Below are 18,376 nucleotides of genomic sequence, written 5' to 3'. Positions count from 1 at the left end.
AGGGGACAGTGATGTCCCCATTACTGTACTCCCTGTATATCTCGGACGTACCCAAATTCCCCACCACCAAACTAGCCCTCTACGCAGACGACACCGTCATGTATAATCACAGCTTTTATGCCCAAGGGGCGAAGCAGCGACTGGCACATCACCTCAGCCTCCTCCTTCCGTACTTCCACAAATGGAAACTGAAAGTCAACCCGACAAAGACCGAATTGGTGGTTTTCACCCAGAAAATCACCAATCATCGGATCATGAATCCTTTGCTGGTGAACGGAACCCCGATCCAACAACAAAGAACCGCGAAATATCTCGGAATTGTGCTCGACGAACGGCTGTCCTTCAGGGACCACGTCACGCATGCCATACAGAAGACCTTCGCAGGCCAGCAGAAGCTGTACCCGCTCATTAGTCCGAAATCGGTAATGAGCCCGGCCAACAAACTTCTCATCTACAAAGCGATCATAAGACCGACGATGCTCTATGGCGCACCCGTGTGGTGTGCAATATCTGACAAACAAAGGAAGAGACTACAGATATTCCAAAACCGAATTCTGAGAGGAGTTTTGTCAGCCGGCAGATACACCCGCATACGTGACTTGCACGAGATGACCGGGATCGAGCACGTTTCCGAATACATCGACAGGACCTCCGACAAATTTTACAGATACCAAGCCTCTGGTTCCCCCCTGACGAGGGATCTAACCCGACTCCGATTCGATCCAGATAACCGCGTTAAGCACGGACCGGCGTACAAGCGCCTTCCCATATTCTTCGAGCCATGGAGGCCTCCTTGACTGGCATCAACACCATCCTATCTTACCCCATCTCGGGAACTCTTCCTCAAACTGCCGCAAAGGCCCCCTCCCCCCTCTCGAACGCGCTGATCCTACGCTAAAGGATCCACCGGAAAAGCTTGATAAGAACTCTGTAAGTCTGCTTCAGAGATCTCGAAAGACTTCCGAAATTTCTCGAATGCCACATAGTAAATGAAGCCACCCTTTAAACTGGTTTTTTCAACTGTTTTTCCAGTATATCACCTAATCCAACAACATTACGTCACGCATCAAACAGCCTACCGCAAAACTCTTTCACACACAAGTGTACGTCTTAGTTTCGCAAATGTTCACATAAGAGCTGAGAGCCCAGGTGGTGAACTACCCAGTGTACTCCCTTAAGACACTCTCTGATGGCGACTGGACATAACACCGTCCACCGTGCTCTGCGCACGGTCTGTCACGCGCCACTTTGCATGTCCGACATGTTGGGTGCGAACACTCCCAATTCGTGTATATACTTTATATATACTTAGCTATTAAGGTGTAATGTATGTATTGAAAATTTGTAAATAAAATTGTTTTGAGTTGAGTTGAGTGGTTCCCGTCCGATCACCGAAGTCAAGCGACGTCGGGCGTGGTTAGTACCTGGATGGGTGACCGCCTGGGAACACCACGTGCAGTTGTGTTTTTTTTATTTTTTTTTATACACTTTTCTCACTTATCCATATCATTCGCTAATGCCACTAAACTCTATACGCAACTGCCATACCACGTTGGTCTACCGGTTCCCGTCCAGTCTTCAGTTTGCTTTCCTAGAGAACGGGCGTGTCCCAAAACTCGACGAAATCAAAACACCGCAAATCCAGATAAAAACTCACGGCGGTAAAACAAAGCGGCGGCATCAAAGAGGCCGACAAAGAGCGGCACTACTGTGTGTTGTGAGTAAGTTTACACCAGTGCATTTGTAGGGTGCCCCGTCAGGGGGACCCTTCGCCCTTCTTCCAACAAATCGCATGAACAGCGACAACCCAAACTTAGAAAATTGTGTTGTGGGCACAGAAACAAACCACTCAGATGAACCACGCGTTCTAACTTCATCAACATCATCGAGCGACCAACACACAGAGGTGTTTTGCAGAGCTAAAAGAAATCGCCACAGCAAACTTTGCTCTCAGCTGAAAGCAAACAAAACTTGTCTGAGATGTAAAGCCCTCCTGAATGGCGTGAAGACGGCCGTGGACGACAATAATTGTACAAAGCTTCTCACAGTAGTAAACCACATCCGTACGAAGCACAACAAAAGGGGGATATCAAAGAATATCTCAAAAACGTGCCCCCCCAGCAACCCGTCACAGGATCCCGAGCTCTCCCGCAACATGGCAACCTTAAGGGCGCCGAAGAATCAAGACGAGCAGGAGTTCATAACCCCATCAAAAACAATCAAATGGGGAAGCCTAATCCGCAATCCCACACAAGTGGAAACGGGCAACAAGTTTAAGCCACTGGAGGAAAAAACGGCGGAGGAAATGCAGACTGAGGAGGCCGAGGACCACCCGCCTACTTCAGCCAATCAAACCCCCCCAGACTCGCAGAACCGAAGAACACCCGCCACCAACCAAAGAAAACGGGGCACCGACAAGCCCCCCCCATTAGTTGTGCCTGGTAAGCTCGTCCATCACAAGGACCTTACCACCAATATAAAATTAATAGTGAAAAATAAATTCACGCTCAAATACGCCAAGCACTCAGTCATAGTCTACGTGGAGGACATTAACGACTGGTCCCACCTCAAACGGAATTTCGAGCTGGCAGATCTGGAATTCCACACGTACGCCGCATCCGAGGACAGAACGCACGCTTTTGTCCTCAGAGGACTGCAAGGGGAAATCTCGCCGGAGGAGGTGAAAAGCGAGCTGACGGAGGAAAATGGTGTCCCAGTGAAAGAAGTCCATCTAATGAAAACCGCCTTCCGCCCCCTATACCTGGTAGTGGTGAATAGCCCGTACACCCTGAAAAAGCTCCAGAATCAGGTGAAGACAATCTTCAATGTCCGCGTTAGCTGGGAGAATAGGAGAAACCAGCGGGACATCACCCAGTGCCGCAGATGTCAAATGTGGGGGCACGTTGCCAGAAACTGCCACCGCAAATTCCGATGTTCCAAATGCTCTCAGGAACATCAAATCACGGAGTGCACCGAGGAAACTGCCCTCAAATGTGCAAACTGCGGTGAACCGCACAGATCCTTCGACAAGAGCTGCCCAGTCTATCAGCACAGGATCAAAGCCTTGTCAAAGACGAAACCCACCTACAAAGAGGCCCCTCTGCCAACCAACCCTGCGTGGACCGGACGCCCACCATCTGGACGATGCCTGACCAGCCACGTCCACCCAAAAGGAACGGAACCCCCCCGAAAACGAGCTGCCGTCCCAGGACCATCCGACCCTCCAACCGAGGATTACGATGTAAATTTTCCCAACACGCTCGGCCAGAAAAGTAGGCAAACACCGAGACCATCAGAGGCGCAAAGTGCAAGCACGCAGGGTAAGTTCACTGCTCTAAAAGACAAATTTGAGGAACTAAGCACTTTGATAAATATGGACGAAATGTTGTCGGCATTAGACCATTACATATCCATCTTAAAACCCTGCAAAACATCCGAACAAAAATTTATTGCCAGTCGGCAATTTTTCACCGTCGACATTCAAAATTTCAAAATTTAATTTCAGTCACGTTCAATATTATCGAGTGGAACTGCAATGGTCTAAAATCCAAATTGGGCGAATTCATTCACCATTTGAGTACTAGAAAAATCGACGTCGCCGTGATCGTGGAAACGGGATTGCGGGACGTCGATAAAATTCGAATTAAGCATTTTCGCATAGAGCGAAGCGACAGACCCAACGCAAGAGGGGGGGGTGTTGCTATCGTCATAAGTAACCACATAAATTACAAACGACTCCCTCAATCCCCCACAAATATAGAGCACGTATCCGTCCAGTTGGAAAACGGCGGACTCTTGACCGGAATATACGTCCCTCCCAACCTAAATTTCACACCAGCCGATCTCAATGGCTTTTTCCCACCTAACCGAAGGGTGTTAGTGCTGGGAGACTTTAATGCACGTCACCGCTTGTGGAATAACAACCGCCTAAATACCAGAGGCACAGTGCTCGCGGATTTTATCTCGGACAACGCGGACTTGCATCTGATGTACCCCAGCACACCCACGCACTTCCCGCCCAACGGAATGTCACCCACCACAATAGATCTGGGAATCAGCAGAGGCCTAAACGATTTGCCCGATCTCACCACTGACAACGCTCTCAACTCAGATCATCTCCCAGTACACGTTTCTTGGAACGAGCTCAGGGTAAAACCGGGTGGTACAAAATATTCCTATAAAGATTTCGATTGGAACCTTTATAGGGCCAATATTTCTAACAAATGTATAATTTCAAATCAAATAGAGACCCCCGAAGCTTTGGAGCAAGAAATTCGGAATCTGACGGAGATGATCCAGAGTCAGCAAAGGTCATTGGCCAAAAAAGTACCGGATAGGCCTCCGCCAGATAACTTACCCCCCCAGATCATCGATTTGATAAAATTTAAAAACAAAGTCCGGAAAAGGTGGCAAACTTTTAGACGGGAAGCGGACCGATTGCGGTTCAATGCCCTTACGGTAACCATCAAACGAAAAATAAGCATCCACAAAAATGAATGCTGGTCGAGGACTCTTCAGGATCTGAGTACTCAGGACAATTCCCTGTGGAAAATTGCGAGAAACCTACGTAGAAACTACGAAAAACTCCCCACCATCCGGCACAACGGGGAGGAATCCGTTTCAGATGCGGAGAAGGCCGAGATATTTGCCAGTTTTCTCAGTACGGTACACACAGAAACCCCGAACGTCAATCAGGAACAGATTGCAATTGACGAGGCCGCCCGTAGATTCATTGAGAGGACCTATCCCATCTCCCCACGGGTTCACCGACAAATCCTGTGTACCCCTTTGGAAATCCGGAAATGCTTGCGTCGGCTCCCGAACAATAAGGCTCCGGGACCGGACGGCATAACATATCCTCTCCTCAAGAATTTACCAAGGAAAGCCATCGTCCAAATCACCTACATAGTCAATGCCGTCATCAAACTGCAATACTTTCCACAAGCCTGGAAACGGGCCGTAATAATCCTCATTCCAAAACCTGGAAAAGACCTATCCCTACCCTCGTCTTACCGTCCCATATCTCTCCTGAATACCTTGGCAAAACTAACCGAAAAGGTAATTTTGACAAGGCTAAACAAGATCGTGACCCACAGAGACGTCCTCCCCGCCGAACAATTTGGTTTTAGACCAGGCCACAACACGACCCTCCTTGCGGCGAAAGTGGTCAACGACATCTTTACCGCATACAACCACCAAATGAACACGGCGATGCTCTTTCTGGACATGGAAAGAGCTTTCGACACCGTGTGGCACTCAGGCCTCATCCACAAACTCGCCACAGTTCTCAACTTCCCCCCTCATTTCGTTTCCCTCATTTCCTCCTACATAACCGGACGTTCCTTCAACGTCAAAATCGAACAATCTCTCTCCCGCTCTTACCCACTAGCAGCGGGTGTCCCGCAGGGGACAGTGATGTCCCCATTACTGTACTCCCTGTATATCTCGGACGTACCCAAATTCCCCACCACCAAACTAGCCCTCTACGCAGACGACACCGTCATGTATAATCACAGCTTTTATGCCCAAGGGGCGAAGCAGCGACTGGCACATCACCTCAGCCTCCTCCTTCCGTACTTCCACAAATGGAAACTGAAAGTCAACCCGACAAAGACCGAATTGGTGGTTTTCACCCAGAAAATCACCAATCATCGGATCATGAATCCTTTGCTGGTGAACGGAACCCCGATCCAATAACAAAGAACCGCGAAATATCTCGGAATTGTGCTCGACGAACGGCTGTCCTTCAGGGACCACGTCACGCATGCCATACAGAAGACCTTCGCAGGCCAGCAGAAGCTGTACCCGCTCATTAGTCCGAAATCGGTAATGAGCCCGGCCAACAAACTTCTCATCTACAAAGCGATCATAAGACCGACGATGCTCTATGGCGCACCCGTGTGGTGTGCAATATCTGACAAACAAAGGAAGAGACTACAGATATTCCAAAACCGAATTCTGAGAGGAGTTTTGTCAGCCGGCAGATACACCCGCATACGTGACTTGCACGAGATGACCGGGATCGAGCACGTTTCCGAATACATCGACAGGACCTCCGACAAATTTTACAGATACCAAGCCTCTGGTTCCCCCCTGACGAGGGATCTAACCCGACTCCGATTCGATCCAGATAACCGCGTTAAGCACGGACCGGCGTACAAGCGCCTTCCCATATTCTTCGAGCCATGGAGGCCTCCTTGACTGGCATCAACACCATCCTATCTTACCCCATCTCGGGAACTCTTCCTCAAACTGCCGCAAAGGCCCCCTCCCCCCTCTCGAACGCGCTGATCCTACGCTAAAGGATCCACCGGAAAAGCTTGATAAGAACTCTGTAAGTCTGCTTCAGAGATCTCGAAAGACTTCCGAAATTTCTCGAATGCCACATAGTAAATGAAGCCACCCTTTAAACTGGTTTTTTCAACTGTTTTTCCAGTATATCACCTAATCCAACAACATTACGTCACGCATCAAACAGCCTACCGCAAAACTCTTTCACACACAAGTGTACGTCTTAGTTTCGCAAATGTTCACATAAGAGCTGAGAGCCCAGGTGGTGAACTACCCAGTGTACTCCCTTAAGACACTCTCTGATGGCGACTGGACATAACACCGTCCACCGTGCTCTGCGCACGGTCTGTCACGCGCCACTTTGCATGTCCGACATGTTGGGTGCGAACACTCCCAATTCGTGTATATACTTTATATATACTTAGCTATTAAGGTGTAATGTATGTATTGAAAATTTGTAAATAAAATTGTTTTGAGTTGAGTTGAGGTTCCCGTCCGATCACCGAAGTCAAGCGACGTCGGGCGTGGTTAGTACCTGGATGGGTGACCGCCTGGGAACACCACGTGCAGTTGTGTTTTTTTTATTTTTTTTTATACACTTTTCTCACTTATCCATATCATTCGCTAATGCCACTAAACTCTATACGCAACTGCCATACCACGTTGGTCTACCGGTTCCCGTCCGATCACCGAAGTCAAGCGACGTCGGGCGTGGTTAGTACCTGGATGGGTGACCGCCTGGGAACACCACGTGCAGTTGTGTTTTTTTTATTTTTTTTTATACACTTTTCTCACTTATCCATATCATTCGCTAATGCCACTAAACTCTATACGCAACTGCCATACCACGTTGGTCTACCGGTTCCCGTCCGATCACCGAAGTCAAGCGACGTCGGGCGTGGTTAGTACCTGGATGGGTGACCGCCTGGGAACACCACGTGCAGTTGTGTTTTTTTTGTTTTTTTTTTTTATACACTTTTCCCACTTATCCATATCATTCGCTAATGCCACTAAACTCTATACGCAACTGCCATACCACGTTGGTCTACCGGTTCCCGTCCGATCACCGAAGTCAAGAGACGTCGGGCGTGGTTAGTACCTGGATGGGTGACCGCCTGGGAACACCACGTGCAGTTGTGTTTTTTTTGTTTTTTTTTTTTATACACTTTTCCCACTTATCCATATCATTCGCTAATGCCACTAAACTCTATACGCAACTGCCATACCACGTTGGTCTACCGGTTCCCGTCCGATCACCGAAGTCAAGCGACGTCGGGCGTGGTTAGTACCTGGATGGGTGACCGCCTGGGAACACCACGTGCAGTTGTGTTTTTTTTATTTTTTTTTATACACTTTTCTCACTTATCCATATCATTCGCTAATGCCACTAAACTCTATACGCAACTGCCATACCACGTTGGTTTACCGGTTCCCGTCCGATCACCGAAGTCAAGCGACGTCGGGCGTGGTTAGTACCTGGATGGGTGACCGCCTGGGAACACCACGTGCAGTTGTGTTTTTTTTGTTTTTTTTTTTTATACACTTTTCCCACTTATCCATATCATTCGCTAATGCCACTAAACTCTATACGCAACTGCCATACCACGTTGGTCTACCGGTTCCCGTCCGATCACCGAAGTCAAGAGACGTCGGGCGTGGTTAGTACCTGGATGGGTGACCGCCTGGGAACACCACGTGCAGTTGTGTTTTTTTTGTTTTTTTTTTTTATACACTTTTCCCACTTATCCATATCATTCGCTAATGCCACTAAACTCTATACGCAACTGCCATACCACGTTGGTCTACCGGTTCCCGTCCAGTCTTCAGTTTGCTTTCCTAGAGAACGGGCGTGTCCCAAAACTCGACGAAATCAAAACACCGCAAATCCAGATAAAAACTCACGGCGGTAAAACAAAGCGGCGGCATCAAAGAGGCCGACAAAGAGCGGCACTACTGTGTGTTGTGAGTAAGTTTACACCAGTGCATTTGTAGGGTGCCCCGTCAGGGGGACCCTTCGCCCTTCTTCCAACAAATCGCATGAACAGCGACAACCCAAACTTAGAAAATTGTGTTGTGGGCACAGAAACAAACCACTCAGATGAACCACGCGTTCTAACTTCATCAACATCATCGAGCGACCAACACACAGAGGTGTTTTGCAGAGCTAAAAGAAATCGCCACAGCAAACTTTGCTCTCAGCTGAAAGCAAACAAAACTTGTCTGAGATGTAAAGCCCTCCTGAATGGCGTGAAGACGGCCGTGGACGACAATAATTGTACAAAGCTTCTCACAGTAGTAAACCACATCCGTACGAAGCACAACAAAAGGGGGATATCAAAGAATATCTCAAAAACGTGCCCCCCCAGCAACCCGTCACAGGATCCCGAGCTCTCCCGCAACATGGCAACCTTAAGGGCGCCGAAGAATCAAGACGAGCAGGAGTTCATAACCCCATCAAAAACAATCAAATGGGGAAGCCTAATCCGCAATCCCACACAAGTGGAAACGGGCAACAAGTTTAAGCCACTGGAGGAAAAAACGGCGGAGGAAATGCAGACTGAGGAGGCCGAGGACCACCCGCCTACTTCAGCCAATCAAACCCCCCCAGACTCGCAGAACCGAAGAACACCCGCCACCAACCAAAGAAAACGGGGCACCGACAAGCCCCCCCCATTAGTTGTGCCTGGTAAGCTCGTCCATCACAAGGACCTTACCACCAATATAAAATTAATAGTGAAAAATAAATTCACGCTCAAATACGCCAAGCACTCAGTCATAGTCTACGTGGAGGACATTAACGACTGGTCCCACCTCAAACGGAATTTCGAGCTGGCAGATCTGGAATTCCACACGTACGCCGCATCCGAGGACAGAACGCACGCTTTTGTCCTCAGAGGACTGCAAGGGGAAATCTCGCCGGAGGAGGTGAAAAGCGAGCTGACGGAGGAAAATGGTGTCCCAGTGAAAGAAGTCCATCTAATGAAAACCGCCTTCCGCCCCCTATACCTGGTAGTGGTGAATAGCCCGTACACCCTGAAAAAGCTCCAGAATCAGGTGAAGACAATCTTCAATGTCCGCGTTAGCTGGGAGAATAGGAGAAACCAGCGGGACATCACCCAGTGCCGCAGATGTCAAATGTGGGGGCACGTTGCCAGAAACTGCCACCGCAAATTCCGATGTTCCAAATGCTCTCAGGAACATCAAATCACGGAGTGCACCGAGGAAACTGCCCTCAAATGTGCAAACTGCGGTGAACCGCACAGATCCTTCGACAAGAGCTGCCCAGTCTATCAGCACAGGATCAAAGCCTTGTCAAAGACGAAACCCACCTACAAAGAGGCCCCTCTGCCAACCAACCCTGCGTGGACCGGACGCCCACCATCTGGACGATGCCTGACCAGCCACGTCCACCCAAAAGGAACGGAACCCCCCCGAAAACGAGCTGCCGTCCCAGGACCATCCGACCCTCCAACCGAGGATTACGATGTAAATTTTCCCAACGCGCTCGGCCAGAAAAGTAGGCAGACACCGAGACCATCAGAGGCGCAAAGTGCAAGCACGCAGGGTAAGTTCACTGCTCTAAAAGACAAATTTGAGGAACTAAGCACTTTGATAAATATGGACGAAATGTTGTCGGCATTAGACCATTACATATCCATCTTAAAACCCTGCAAAACATCCGAACAAAAATTTATTGCCAGTCGGCAATTTTTCACCGTCGACATTCAAAATTTCAAAATTTAATTTCAGTCACGTTCAATATTATCGAGTGGAACTGCAATGGTCTAAAATCCAAATTGGGCGAATTCATTCACTATTTGAGTACTAGAAAAATCGACGTCGCCGTGATCGTGGAAACGGGATTGCGGGACGTCGATAAAATTCGAATTAAGCATTTTCGCATAGAGCGAAGCGACAGACCCAACGCAAGAGGGGGGGGTGTTGCTATCGTCATAAGTAACCACATAAATTACAAACGACTCCCTCAATCCCCCACAAATATAGAGCACGTATCCGTCCAGTTGGAAAACGGCGGACTCTTGACCGGAATATACGTCCCTCCCAACCTAAATTTCACACCAGCCGATCTCAATGGCTTTTTCCCACCTAACCGAAGGGTGTTAGTGCTGGGAGACTTTAATGCACGTCACCGCTTGTGGAATAACAACCGCCTAAATACCAGAGGCACAGTGCTCGCGGATTTTATCTCGGACAACGCGGACTTGCATCTGATGTACCCCAGCACACCCACGCACTTCCCGCCCAACGGAATGTCACCCACCACAATAGATCTGGGAATCAGCAGAGGCCTAAACGATTTGCCCGATCTCACCACTGACAACGCTCTCAACTCAGATCATCTCCCAGTACACGTTTCTTGGAACGAGCTCAGGGTAAAACCGGGTGGTACAAAATATTCCTATAAAGATTTCGATTGGAACCTTTATAGGGCCAATATTTCTAACAAATGTATAATTTCAAATCAAATAGAGACCCCCGAAGCTTTGGAGCAAGAAATTCGGAATCTGACGGAGATGATCCAGAGTCAGCAAAGGTCATTGGCCAAAAAAGTACCGGATAGGCCTCCGCCAGATAACTTACCCCCCCAGATCATCGATTTGATAAAATTTAAAAACAAAGTCCGGAAAAGGTGGCAAACTTTTAGACGGGAAGCGGACCGATTGCGGTTCAATGCCCTTACGGTAACCATCAAACGAAAAATAAGCATCCACAAAAATGAATGCTGGTCGAGGACTCTTCAGGATCTGAGTACTCAGGACAATTCCCTGTGGAAAATTGCGAGAAACCTACGTAGAAACTACGAAAAACTCCCCACCATCCGGCACAACGGGGAGGAATCCGTTTCAGATGCGGAGAAGGCCGAGATATTTGCCAGTTTTCTCAGTACGGTACACACAGAAACCCCGAACGTCAATCAGGAACAGATTGCAATTGACGAGGCCGCCCGTAGATTCATTGAGAGGACCTATCCCATCTCCCCACGGGTTCACCGACAAATCCTGTGTACCCCTTTGGAAATCCGGAAATGCTTGCGTCGGCTCCCGAACAATAAGGCTCCGGGACCGGACGGCATAACATATCCTCTCCTCAAGAATTTACCAAGGAAAGCCATCGTCCAAATCACCTACATAGTCAATGCCGTCATCAAACTGCAATACTTTCCACAAGCCTGGAAACGGGCCGTAATAATCCTCATTCCAAAACCTGGAAAAGACCTATCCCTACCCTCGTCTTACCGTCCCATATCTCTCCTGAATACCTTGGCAAAACTAACCGAAAAGGTAATTTTGACAAGGCTAAACAAGATCGTGACCCACAGAGACGTCCTCCCCGCCGAACAATTTGGTTTTAGACCAGGCCACAACACGACCCTCCTTGCGGCGAAAGTGGTCAACGACATCTTTACCGCATACAACCACCAAATGAACACGGCGATGCTCTTTCTGGACATGGAAAGAGCTTTCGACACCGTGTGGCACTCAGGCCTCATCCACAAACTCGCCACAGTTCTCAACTTCCCCCCTCATTTCGTTTCCCTCATTTCCTCCTACATAACCGGACGTTCCTTCAACGTCAAAATCGAACAATCTCTCTCCCGCTCTTACCCACTAGCAGCGGGTGTCCCGCAGGGGACAGTGATGTCCCCATTACTGTACTCCCTGTATATCTCGGACGTACCCAAATTCCCCACCACCAAACTAGCCCTCTACGCAGACGACACCGTCATGTATAATCACAGCTTTTATGCCCAAGGGGCGAAGCAGCGACTGGCACATCACCTCAGCCTCCTCCTTCCGTACTTCCACAAATGGAAACTGAAAGTCAACCCGACAAAGACCGAATTGGTGGTTTTCACCCAGAAAATCACCAATCATCGGATCATGAATCCTTTGCTGGTGAACGGAACCCCGATCCAACAACAAAGAACCGCGAAATATCTCGGAATTGTGCTCGACGAACGGCTGTCCTTCAGGGACCACGTCACGCATGCCATACAGAAGACCTTCGCAGGCCAGCAGAAGCTGTACCCGCTCATTAGTCCGAAATCGGTAATGAGCCCGGCCAACAAACTTCTCATCTACAAAGCGATCATAAGACCGACGATGCTCTATGGCGCACCCGTGTGGTGTGCAATATCTGACAAACAAAGGAAGAGACTACAGATATTCCAAAACCGAATTCTGAGAGGAGTTTTGTCAGCCGGCAGATACACCCGCATACGTGACTTGCACGAGATGACCGGGATCGAGCACGTTTCCGAATACATCGACAGGACCTCCGACAAATTTTACAGATACCAAGCCTCTGGTTCCCCCCTGACGAGGGATCTAACCCGACTCCGATTCGATCCAGATAACCGCGTTAAGCACGGACCGGCGTACAAGCGCCTTCCCATATTCTTCGAGCCATGGAGGCCTCCTTGACTGGCATCAACACCATCCTATCTTACCCCATCTCGGGAACTCTTCCTCAAACTGCCGCAAAGGCCCCCTCCCCCCTCTCGAACGCGCTGATCCTACGCTAAAGGATCCACCGGAAAAGCTTGATAAGAACTCTGTAAGTCTGCTTCAGAGATCTCGAAAGACTTCCGAAATTTCTCGAATGCCACATAGTAAATGAAGCCACCCTTTAAACTGGTTTTTTCAACTGTTTTTCCAGTATATCACCTAATCCAACAACATTACGTCACGCATCAAACAGCCTACCGCAAAACTCTTTCACACACAAGTGTACGTCTTAGTTTCGCAAATGTTCACATAAGAGCTGAGAGCCCAGGTGGTGAACTACCCAGTGTACTCCCTTAAGACACTCTCTGATGGCGACTGGACATAACACCGTCCACCGTGCTCTGCGCACGGTCTGTCACGCGCCACTTTGCATGTCCGACATGTTGGGTGCGAACACTCCCAATTCGTGTATATACTTTATATATACTTAGCTATTAAGGTGTAATGTATGTATTGAAAATTTGTAAATAAAATTGTTTTGAGTTTGAGTGGTTCCCGTCCGATCACCGAAGTCAAGCGACGTCGGGCGTGGTTAGTACCTGGATGGGTGACCGCCTGGGAACACCACGTGCAGTTGTGTTTTTTTTGTTTTTTTTTTTTATACACTTTTCCCACTTATCCATATCATTCGCTAATGCCACTAAACTCTATACGCAACTGCCATACCACGTTGGTCTACCGGTTCCCGTCCGATCACCGAAGTCAAGCGACGTCGGGCGTGGTTAGTACCTGGATGGGTGACCGCCTGGGAACACCACGTGCAGTTGTGTTTTTTTTATTTTTTTTTATACACTTTTCTCACTTATCCATATCATTCGCTAATGCCACTAAACTCTATACGCAACTGCCATACCACGTTGGTTTACCGGTTCCCGTCCGATCACCGAAGTCAAGCGACGTCGGGCGTGGTTAGTACCTGGATGGGTGACCGCCTGGGAACACCACGTGCAGTTGTGTTTTTTTTGTTTTTTTTTTTTATACACTTTTCCCACTTATCCATATCATTCGCTAATGCCACTAAACTCTATACGCAACTGCCATACCACGTTGGTCTACCGGTTCCCGTCCGATCACCGAAGTCAAGAGACGTCGGGCGTGGTTAGTACCTGGATGGGTGACCGCCTGGGAACACCACGTGCAGTTGTGTTTTTTTTGTTTTTTTTTTTTATACACTTTTCCCACTTATCCATATCATTCGCTAATGCCACTAAACTCTATACGCAACTGCCATACCACGTTGGTCTACCGGTTCCCGTCCGATCACCGAAGTCAAGCGACGTCGGGCGTGGTTAGTACCTGGATGGGTGACCGCCTGGGAACACCACGTGCAGTTGTGTTTTTTTTATTTTTTTTTATACACTTTTCTCACTTATCCATATCATTCGCTAATGCCACTAAACTCTATACGCAACTGCCATACCACGTTGGTTTACCGGTTCCCGTCCGATCACCGAAGTCAAGCGACGTCGGGCGTGGTTAGTACCTGGATGGGTGACCGCCTGGGAACACCACGTGCAGTTGTGTTTTTTTTATTTTTTTTTATACACTTTTCTCACTTATCCATATCATTCGCTAATGCCACTAAACTCTATACGCAACTGCCATACCACGTTGGTTTACCGGTTCCCGTCCGATCACCGAAGTCAAGCGACGTCGGGCGTGGTTAGTACCTGGATGGGTGACCGCCTGGGAACACCACGTGCAGTTGTGTTTTTTTTATTTTTTTTTATACACTTTTCTCACTTATCCATATCATTCGCTAATGCCACTAAACTCTATACGCAACTGCCATACCACGTTGGTTTACCGGTTCCCGTCCGATCACCGAAGTCAAGCGACGTCGGGCGTGGTTAGTACCTGGATGGGTGACCGCCTGGGAACACCACGTGCAGTTGTGTTTTTTTTATTTTTTTTTATACACTTTTCTCACTTATCCATATCATTCGCTAATGCCACTAAACTCTATACGCAACTGCCATACCACGTTGGTTTACCGGTTCCCGTCCGATCACCGAAGTCAAGCGACGTCGGGCGTGGTTAGTACCTGGATGGGTGACCGCCTGGGAACACCACGTGCAGTTGTGTTTTCTTTTATACACTTTTTTTCATTTCCACTTTTCATTCGCTAATAATATCCCACAACCAGACAAGTCGCTGAGTAAGCATTTTTCTACTATAAAAGCTGTTTACCACGTAGTATACGGGACATTAAGTGTTAGGGCTTGTGTAGAGGACAAAATATCCGATAAGTGATTCTATTAGTTCGATAAGTTGTATTCTACATAAGCCTAAAATTAAATCCTTGATTATTATGTAAGGAACCTATGTGCTACGCCTATGAACATTACTCGTTTTCTTTTGCCACTTTACCCGTATGACCAGATATTGGTACGCATTGCGTTTGAATTTAAACTAACTGCGTAACAAAACTTCTCGCAGATCTTTTGTGCGTACTAAAATTTAGGCACGTTCTCGATTCTGGTTTTAACCGCCCTCCAATAAAACCCAATTATATTGTTAAAATTAGGCAAGTTACAAGGACAAATCTAGAAGAAGTGCCGATGATGACCTCCTAATTTCTGGTACGCCTATGTACGCTTACCATTAACTTTAGTATTTAAGATTTTGCAAGAAGAAAAATCTCCCTCTTCTTGTGCGTCTCCGTCGACTCTTAACTCCGTTCCCTGCACGTTACTCGTACGCGATTACTTTACTCACGGTTCCTATACACGATTAATTAGTGCACTAGTAACTTATCACAAAAAGTTGTTACTCTTTTGCTCTTTTGCACGAAATTGTTGGTGAATAATAAACCTTAGTTACAGTTAAAAGGGTTTTTTTGATTTTTCATTTGCACGAACACGGTATCTCTGAGACCGCGAACTCAGGCTGGTTCTTCGCAAGCATCTAGTCCATTGCTAACTAGACGTATCTAGAATTAGGCCACGTCTAATCAACATCTTGGTACTACGAATTCACGAACAAACACGTCTAATGTAAAATAAATTTGTTCTCAATTTAATTATTAAGTTTTTGTCTAATTAAGAGAAAATAAAAATATTTATCAACATTTCTTGGAGCATGATAATGTTTTCAAATTTATAATACAGAGCGAAATTATTTGTCCATTTGATTCCTTCAACAAAATATTTATTATTTCTTTATTTATCTTTTGTAAACTACCTCCAGATAAATTGAACGAAGTATTTGTGATATCTGAGTAGTATTCATATTCGCAGAAGGCGAGTTAATTTTAAAAATGGATCGTAAATATTCTGAAGTTCCTGCTCATTTAAGAGCGTTAATTGTAAAATTAAATAACAAAAGAAAATTGCAATGTAAAATAGCCAAAATTGCTGGTAGAAGCGGATCAACGGTTCAATCTATTATAAAAAAAATTAAAACATTGAAAACAACTGCAATATTACCAGGAAGAGGAAGAAACTGTGGTTTGACCGAACACATGAAACGAGAAATGTTAGAAAAGTGACAATAAATCCAAGAATTACGAGCACAGATTTGACAAAATGCGTTGAACATCATTACGGATTAGTTGTACATGTCGCAACAATAAGAAAATTATTAAGAAACAATGATTTGAGGGCACGAGTAGGTACGAAAAAACCATTCGTTAATAAAGTAAACAGAACGAAGGGTCTGGAATTTGTTAAAATGTATCTGTCCAAAGAATTTTGGAAAAACGTTATATTTACGGATGAGACTAAAATTGAGCTATTCGGAAAGTCAAAAAAAGTTTTAGTATACAGAAAACGAGTAAAGCTTATAAACCTAAAAATATAATTCCAACAGTGAAACATGGAGGTGGTTTTGTTCTTATTTGGGAGTGCATGTCTTGGTACAGAGTGGATCAACTTCATTTTATTGACGGGATTATAAACCACTTTGTCTTTCTTGGACATCATTTGTTCTTTTTGGACATCATTAAGAATAATTTAGACGAAAGCGCAAATGATACGGGAATTTTAGATAAATATGTTTTCTAATAAGATAATAACCCTAAACAAAAACTCGGATAGTTGAATGGTCATTATACACCGAATACACCGAAAGTGTTGGAAACGCTACCTCAGTCATCGGTCGTACGGTATCGGACGGGAACCGGTAGACCAACGTGGTATGGCAGTTGCGTATAGAGTTTAGTGGCATTAGCGAATGATATGGATAAGTGGGAAAAGTGTATAAAAAAAAACAAAAAAAACACAACTGCACGTGGTGTTCCTAGGCGGTCACCCATCCAGGTACTAACCACGCCCGACGTCGCTTGACTTCGGTGATCGGACGGGAACCACTCAACTCAACTCAAAATAACTTTATTTACATATTAGGGATTATTACATTACACCTTAAAAGCTAGGTATATACGGGGTATATACGAAAAGTACGAGTGATTGCACCCTACATGTCGGACATATATGGTGGTGCATCATAATCCGTGCCTAAGACACGGTGGACGATGTTATGTCCAATTGCCATCAGAGGGTGCATTAACGGGAGTAAGCCAAACAGTTCACCACCTGGGCTCTTGGCTCTTATGTGAACATTTGCGGAACTATTACGTACGTGTATGTAAAACGACTTTTTGAGATGAGTGGTTTGATTCATGACTTAATGTTGCTGGATTAGATATTATACTGGAAAAATAGGTGAAAAAACCAGTTCAAAGGGCGGCTTCAGGTACTTCGTAGCATTCAAAATTTTGGATCCTAAATCTTTGGAGCAGACTTGCAGAGTTTCCACCAAAACTTGTGAAGTAGGCCATCCGGCGTAGTGTCCGCGTTGTCAGGGGGGGCGGGGGGGTTTTATCCACTCCGTCCTGCAGCCACTACGCAGCAATCTGGGAATTCATGGGATAGGATGGAATAGTTCATTTGCTGGTCAAGGAGGCCTCCATGGCTCGAAGAAGATTGGAAGACGTTTGTAGGCCGGTCCATGTTTGACGCGATTTTCTGGATCGTATCGCAGACGGGTGAGATCCCTGGTCAGGGCAGAGCCGGAAATTTGATATTTGTAAAATATGTTGGACGTTCGGTCGATGTATTCGGAAACATACTCGATCCCGGCCATCTCATGGAGGTCACGTATGCGGGTGTATCTGCCAGCTGAGAGAACTCCTCTCAATATTCGGTTTTGGAATACCTGCAGTCTCCTCCTTTGCGAGTCAGATATTGTGCACCAAACAGGTGCACCGTAAAGCATTGCTGGTCTGATGAGTGCTTTGTATATTAGAAGCTTATTTGCCGGGCTCATGACCGATTTCGGACTGATGAGCGGGTACAGCTTCTGTTGGCCCGCAAAGGTTTTCTGGATAACATGCGTGATGTGGTCCCCGAACGATAGTCTTTCGTCGAGCACGATTCCGAGGTACCTCGCAGTCCTACGTTGCTGGATCGGCACCGCACCCATCATCAGAGGATTTATGATTCTGTGATTGGTAATTTTCTTCGTGAAAACCACCAATTCGGTCTTGGCTGGATTGACTTTCAGCTTCCATTTCCGGAAGTATGGTAGAAGGAGGCTGAGATGATGTGCCAGTC

At 46.8% G+C, this 18,376-nt stretch overlaps 14 non-coding genes across 14 annotated transcripts; all 14 read left to right on the top strand.

The window, feature by feature from the left end:
- The first annotated feature begins 6,936 nt into the window (after positions 1 to 6,936).
- Positions 6,937 to 7,054, top strand: LOC136407970 (5S ribosomal RNA). Its single transcript, XR_010752058.1, has one exon. It is a non-coding gene; the product is annotated as a 5S ribosomal RNA (ribosomal RNA).
- Positions 7,055 to 7,123: 69 nt separating this feature from the next.
- LOC136407964 (5S ribosomal RNA) lies at positions 7,124 to 7,241 on the top strand. Its single transcript, XR_010752053.1, has one exon. It is a non-coding gene; the product is annotated as a 5S ribosomal RNA (ribosomal RNA).
- A 72-nt stretch (positions 7,242 to 7,313) lies between these two features.
- Positions 7,314 to 7,431, top strand: LOC136407958 (5S ribosomal RNA). Its single transcript, XR_010752047.1, has one exon. It is a non-coding gene; the product is annotated as a 5S ribosomal RNA (ribosomal RNA).
- A 72-nt stretch (positions 7,432 to 7,503) lies between these two features.
- Positions 7,504 to 7,621, top strand: LOC136407953 (5S ribosomal RNA). Its single transcript, XR_010752042.1, has one exon. It is a non-coding gene; the product is annotated as a 5S ribosomal RNA (ribosomal RNA).
- A 69-nt stretch (positions 7,622 to 7,690) lies between these two features.
- On the top strand, positions 7,691 to 7,808 carry LOC136420244 (5S ribosomal RNA). The gene has a single exon (XR_010752035.1). It is a non-coding gene; the product is annotated as a 5S ribosomal RNA (ribosomal RNA).
- A 72-nt stretch (positions 7,809 to 7,880) lies between these two features.
- Positions 7,881 to 7,998, top strand: LOC136407957 (5S ribosomal RNA). The gene has a single exon (XR_010752046.1). It is a non-coding gene; the product is annotated as a 5S ribosomal RNA (ribosomal RNA).
- A 5,475-nt stretch (positions 7,999 to 13,473) lies between these two features.
- Positions 13,474 to 13,591, top strand: LOC136420240 (5S ribosomal RNA). The gene has a single exon (XR_010753178.1). It is a non-coding gene; the product is annotated as a 5S ribosomal RNA (ribosomal RNA).
- Positions 13,592 to 13,660: 69 nt separating this feature from the next.
- LOC136420243 (5S ribosomal RNA) lies at positions 13,661 to 13,778 on the top strand. Its single transcript, XR_010753181.1, has one exon. It is a non-coding gene; the product is annotated as a 5S ribosomal RNA (ribosomal RNA).
- A 72-nt stretch (positions 13,779 to 13,850) lies between these two features.
- LOC136407956 (5S ribosomal RNA) lies at positions 13,851 to 13,968 on the top strand. Its single transcript, XR_010752045.1, has one exon. It is a non-coding gene; the product is annotated as a 5S ribosomal RNA (ribosomal RNA).
- Positions 13,969 to 14,040: 72 nt separating this feature from the next.
- Positions 14,041 to 14,158, top strand: LOC136420222 (5S ribosomal RNA). The gene has a single exon (XR_010753161.1). It is a non-coding gene; the product is annotated as a 5S ribosomal RNA (ribosomal RNA).
- A 69-nt stretch (positions 14,159 to 14,227) lies between these two features.
- Positions 14,228 to 14,345, top strand: LOC136420242 (5S ribosomal RNA). The gene has a single exon (XR_010753180.1). It is a non-coding gene; the product is annotated as a 5S ribosomal RNA (ribosomal RNA).
- A 69-nt stretch (positions 14,346 to 14,414) lies between these two features.
- LOC136420241 (5S ribosomal RNA) lies at positions 14,415 to 14,532 on the top strand. Its single transcript, XR_010753179.1, has one exon. It is a non-coding gene; the product is annotated as a 5S ribosomal RNA (ribosomal RNA).
- A 69-nt stretch (positions 14,533 to 14,601) lies between these two features.
- On the top strand, positions 14,602 to 14,719 carry LOC136420239 (5S ribosomal RNA). Its single transcript, XR_010753177.1, has one exon. It is a non-coding gene; the product is annotated as a 5S ribosomal RNA (ribosomal RNA).
- Positions 14,720 to 14,788: 69 nt separating this feature from the next.
- LOC136420238 (5S ribosomal RNA) lies at positions 14,789 to 14,906 on the top strand. The gene has a single exon (XR_010753176.1). It is a non-coding gene; the product is annotated as a 5S ribosomal RNA (ribosomal RNA).
- Positions 14,907 to 18,376: the final 3,470 nt, after the last annotated feature.

Source organism: Euwallacea similis, chromosome 3, assembly GCF_039881205.1.
Source record: "Euwallacea similis isolate ESF13 chromosome 3, ESF131.1, whole genome shotgun sequence".
Taxonomy (NCBI): Eukaryota; Metazoa; Arthropoda; class Insecta; order Coleoptera; family Curculionidae; genus Euwallacea; species Euwallacea similis.
Note: the sequence above shows the minus strand (reverse complement) of the source record. Positions and strands in the feature narration are given on the sequence as shown.